The sequence below is a fragment of the Vicia villosa genome, linkage group LG3, assembly GCF_029867415.1.
Source record: "Vicia villosa cultivar HV-30 ecotype Madison, WI linkage group LG3, Vvil1.0, whole genome shotgun sequence".
Lineage (NCBI taxonomy): Eukaryota > Viridiplantae > Streptophyta > Magnoliopsida > Fabales > Fabaceae > Vicia > Vicia villosa.
In genome coordinates, this window is record NC_081182.1 from 194189156 (window position 1) to 194195155 (window position 6000).

Here is a 6000-nt window from a genome sequence, read left to right on the forward strand (position 1 = left end):
TATATACGTATCGTATCTTGTATTATTCAATTAGTAGCGTATTGCTGTATATCGGATACGTATGGTATCCGATACTCGTATCGTGTCCGTGCTTCATTATGAGCTATGAAAAGAATCAAGTAACATGTGTGTCAAATTGTGAAACAAGGGAAGCATTTTCCAAGTCATCCCATATATCTGTGTGAGTTGCACACGATAGAACATTAGAAATAAATGTATATTCTATATTTCATATCTTATGTGCATATTGATCAAAAAATTATTATATATTTGTACACTCAATCAAATAAGAATGAAAATACAATAAAATAAATAAAAATTTAGTTAGAATACAAATTTCAATTAATATCTTAAATTTCTAAAACACTTACTCAGGAGCATAATATTCATATCTGACTTATATGCTAAATCTTTGCCTTACAAACCAGAGTCATCAGATTATCCAAATCATAATAAGTCCTTACTTTGATCAAATTAGGTGAATTATTCAAGTTCTCCAAAACAAGTGATTCCGGATAGATATGTGATGTTGCATACAAATCTTCTAGAATAGGGAAGCCATTTAAAAACTTCACAAAATATTGAGAAGATGTGAAATCAACACTATAAAAATGAAGAACTTTGAGACAAGGAAAATTCACTTGATCAAAATCCCACATTTTTATGTTTACCAACTTAAGAATTTGAAGAGTCTTACAACTGAGAATGCGAGGAGGTAATTTGATATAACAATGTCTACCAGACATGTCAAAGTTAAGATTCTTGACTCCTCGTTGCATCAAAAATTTAAGAATTTTATTCAATTCTCTTTGTTGGAAGTGAGAAGAGTAGCTTAATTTCAAGGTAAATGATTGGATTGAAGTGTTTTTATCTCGCAAAGAGAATATGGTTGAATAAATAAACTTGCGAAACGTCGCAAAGTCATTGAATGTTTTGTCATCGAAGTTGAGAATAAGGACATAAAGCCAAACTGGTTTCCATCTCTTTGAGATAATGCTTGTGGTTGCAGCGAATTTGGTTGGAAGGAAAGAGAGAATGTGAGAGAGACTGGCAAGTCGCTGATTCTATCGACGGTTGGAAATGAACGGTCAGAAGACATCATCTCTAAATGTGAACGGGGCAAGGAAGCAACAGTAGAAGATTATCATCATTGCTGCAGCAATATATTGGATTATCAGAAAATTTAATTAGGGTTTGGGTAAGAGTTTTAATAACGCAGGCGTTGGAGTTTCAGAGGCCGAGCGAACTCGTTTCGGTAGCGGCAACGTATTCGCGAACAATAGAACAAGAGATGTCGTTCCATTCATATTCTGATTTTTTAAAGTACTAATCAATATTTTAAAACCCGGATTGACCAGACCGATTGAACCGGTTCAACCTTGAACCGTTGTCTAATCCGGTTCGGATTGGACCAATAAACGGTTAGGTATATAAATTGGATAAAATTGCTTCAAGCACAAAATAATCGTAAAATTGGGACATGTTTTGTCAACCAGACGGTACAAAAAATCAAAGATAATTTTTTGTATGTTTTACTTCATTTTATTTCTTTGTTTAAATCTAAAAAATTAATCATAGCAAACATTTAAAATTGTATAGAAGGAAAATAAAGAACAAAATTGAAGGATACAAGACAATGCAAATGTAATAGAAAGAGAAGAAATAATGTAATATATGTGGACACAGGATAACCGATGTTGGTCTGTAAAGAGATGTTACTGATGAATAACTTATGGCTTTGAATTAAGCAATTAGGAAAAATATATACATATTGGTCCATAACTAATTTTATGATTGGTTATTAGGTCTTAAATTGCATTCTTCTTATTTTGTAAGCTTGTTTATTAGTATCGTATTTATTTGAGAGTTTATTTTAAAAATTATGATATAAATTAATTTTATTAGGATATTTAATAATATATTTAATTATTTTTTTAGTTTAAATTTAATATACGGTTCAATCACGGCTGAACCGATTGAACCATGACCCGCATGTTTTAACGATTCTTTCTCCGGTTCGGTTTATAAAATATTACGTAACTGTTACGTGAATTTAGTGAACTAACAAAACTTAAAGTTAAACTAGTCGTCTACTTGTGCGATGAACGGTAAACCTGATTAAAGTACTATTAAAAAAATTTAGGTATTTAATATTAATGGTGTTATTTTATAAAAATATTAATAGTTTTTACTCGATGAAAAAAAAAAATATTTTTAGGTAAAGTCTAGAATGAGGGCTCAATTAAGTCCCTCACCGATGTAGCACATAAAAAATAACTTTAGTTTTAATCCATGGTTAAAATTTATTCAAAATGAAAATGATAGCAATGCACATTTCCACAGGCAATACTGAACTCCGCTTTTATTTTGAAGCATGTCTTTTTAATTTCCATCTCTATCTCTCATTTAACCAAAATTCTCGAAGAAACTATCTACAAATCAATTTTTTTTAATAAAATAATGTATTCATATCTTTGTCCTCTCAATTAAGTCTTTACAATGAAAATAAAATAGAACTTAGCATAAACAATGAAAATAAAATAGAACTTAGCATAAACACCATTGGCAGTGCCATTATGAGATTGAACGGACAATAATGGCAATTGCTTTACCATTTTGTTTGTGTTTAGAAAGAGTTAGATTTTATATACGTTGCCCTTTAACCCACAAGACACATCCAAAAAGGCAAAAAAAAAAATATATATATATATTAATTTGGACTCAAGAGAATTTCTAACACCCCAAAGACAACTTGTTCATGAAACCATGTTCATTTTATGAAATTCTTATTCAATTGACTACTTTCTTCTATCACATCCAATCATTAACTTAGAATTTGATTTTGTCTTTTCTTCCGGCTTTGTTTTGCTACCACCGAATTCTCCTCCTAAATTAAATTCTAAAGCAAAACAAAAAAGGGTTTATTAAGCGCTAGCCTCCAATAAAAACTTTCTCAAATTTTCACTTGTTACAGGAGGTGATGTTTCCAAACCCGAGGTTTAAAGAATTTAATGGAATATTTCAATAGGATAATTTGATGAAGATATGGATGCAATTTTCATTAATCACAATAAATTTATCCTTGATTCACCGTATAATTTTTAAAGGGAAAAGCTAACATGTGTCCCATGGGCACAAGTTAATAAGTTATTTATAGAAATGTTTTATTGAAACATGTGTATTCAATGCCTCGAAATTTTACATATAACTTTATTACATTTAATTATATTTAACTTTTTCTAATTATAGTATCTTTAACATGTGCCCTAAGGGCACATGTTAGCATGACCCATTTTTAAAACAAGCGGTTTTTATTCTAGAGATAGAAGTGAGGTATTGTTTTAGGGATAGAGTGAGATAAGATTACATGTGAGATATGCATATGTTCTCATTTATATTTATATTAATTTCTAACCATTGATTAAATCTAATGATATTATTTTTGAGGTTCACCGGTGAGGGACTTAAGTGAGCCCTCACCTTAGATGCCACCACATTTTTAATAGCATTACAAAAAATGCAAAGTGTAAAAATATTTTGAAAAAATTAATTAGTAATCTATTTTTACAAATCAACATATTACGTAAATAATAGAATTAAAAATCATTAATTAATAAGAATCACACAAATTATAAAAAAAAAATTAAATAAACTAAAAAGTAAACATAAGTAAGAAATAGAAATAAAGAGAGCTAAAAATTGAATGATATAATAATTTAAAAGTAATAAACATCAACAACATTAAATAATTTCAAAATCAATAGCTACAAAAAAATATAATGAATTAACATACATAAATAAAAATAGAATAAAATTACATATCATAATGTTGAATTATAAAAATAAATTAAAAAATAATATTATAATAGTAATCTTTTAATTCTATATTTCACAATCCAACTTCTTAAACGAAAGATTTATAAAAAATATGTCTCGTAACACTAAATTTGTATCTAAAGAAATATAATCAAAAATTAATAAACAAAAATAAAAATAGAAGAACATCAATCATTAACAAGCATTAATAAAATTAGAACAACATAACATATTATGATAATCAATAAAAAAAAATTAAAAAAATAAATAATATTATAACATTCATCTTCTAATCCTTCATGTTTCACATTCCAATTTCATTTTCTAATCCTCTATCTTCCACAATCCAACTTCATAAACAAATTTGTACCTAAAAAAAATCAAGAATAAATAAACACTAATAAAATAAGAAGAACTTCAAAATATTTACCTACGAACAAATAATTAAATATTAACAATCTACAACAAAATAAAATAAAAAAATCTTTACCTCCATTACTATATTAATTATGAATAACAAAAATCAATTAACAAAACAATTTTACATTATTTTCTAACCTCCATCTTTTACAATTCAACTTCTTCAATAATTCTTTAATAAAAATTATATTATGTATTTCTTCAAAATTTGTACCTAGAAAAAAAAATTAAGGATTAACAAACATTGATAAAATTAAAAAGAACTTCAAAATGAGAGATTTGCATAAAAAAAAATGAAGAGGTGTTAAGAGAAACAACTTAAAAAATTCAATTTCTAACCTCCATTTTTTACTATCTAAGTTCTTCGACAATTCTTTCCTAAAATTTATATTTCTTATTCCTTCAAAATTTGTGCTGACATAAGAAATCAAGAATATAAAAACACTAATAATATTAGAAGAACATAAAAATGAGATATCTTGTATATAGAGAATAAATATGAAGAAGAAGAAAGAGAAATAACTTTAAAAAATTTATTTTCTAACTTCCATCTTTTACAATCTAACTTCTTCAACAATTCATTCCTAAAAATTATATTTCCTATTCTTACAAAATTTGTACCAGAGCTTAAAAATGAGAATTAATATAAAGAAGAGGAAACAAAAACAACTTAAAAGAAATAGAAATTACTATAATTATGGTTTTAAGAGATAATTGGAAGTTAAATTTTGAGGAAGTTTTTTTAGAAAAGCACTATTTTTTATAATTAAATAGTTAATTAATGATAGAATACCTATCATTTTATTTAGGAAGTAGAGTTAATGGTTTAGTGGGATTTATTTCATTTTTATGGAGTGTGGACAACATGCTAAATATTTTAATTTAATAAAATTTTCTTAAATCATTAATAGTAATTAATATATATAGAGGTTGGATCGTGAATTGAGTTAGTGGAAAGTTTTGACTAATAGAGTTAATAGTTTTTATATTCTTTTTATGTATAAATAATAATGAGTTAATGGGATATAATACTATTTTATTTAATTATTATTAAGTAATTAAATAAAAGAATAGAAAAGAAATTGACCAGATTTTTCTTTTGTGTGTAAATTATAGGGGTTTACCATTAAAGAAATGGTTAGTTATCAATAACTTTTGGGCGGAGTTGGCTAATTGATCAATGGAACATGGTGACTTGTTTAAATATATTAATTATTAATTATTATTATTCTTTAATAAATATGATGATTTGTTATTGGTGGAAAAGTCTTTTTTAGGGTTTGTTTTATTTAATAATAATAACTAATAAATAATGTTTTCAATTAACTAAAAATTAGGAAGTTATAAATGATTTGTGGGTTTATTATTATTATTATTATTATTATTATTATTATTATTATTATTATTATTATTATTATTATTAAAATATGATAATTTGTTATTGGTGCAAAATGTGGCGGAAACATTTTAGAGAAAAAAAGTTGTAAGATTATAATTTAGTATGATATTATTTTTTTTTAACAAATTGGTATATGTTTATGCTTGCAAGGAAGATTTTTACAGAAGAAAATTAGGATCCTGTTGTCACCCATTTGAAAGTTGTTTCTTAATTTGACTCAATAAAAAAGATACAAATACTAATGATTCTAAGAGTAATAATAATAGTAAACTAATGATAATAAATTAATAGTAATAATAATAATAATTAAAAAACAATGATAATAGCAATAATAAAAACAACAAAACTTAGATACAATTCTTTAC

The 6000-nt window shown here is 25.8% G+C and overlaps 1 pseudogene; it reads right to left on the minus strand.

Moving 5' to 3' along the window:
- Positions 1 to 96: 96 nt before the first annotated feature.
- Positions 97 to 1102, minus strand: LOC131659641 (F-box/FBD/LRR-repeat protein At1g51370-like; annotated as a pseudogene).
- Between the last annotated feature and the right edge of the window lie 4898 nt (positions 1103 to 6000).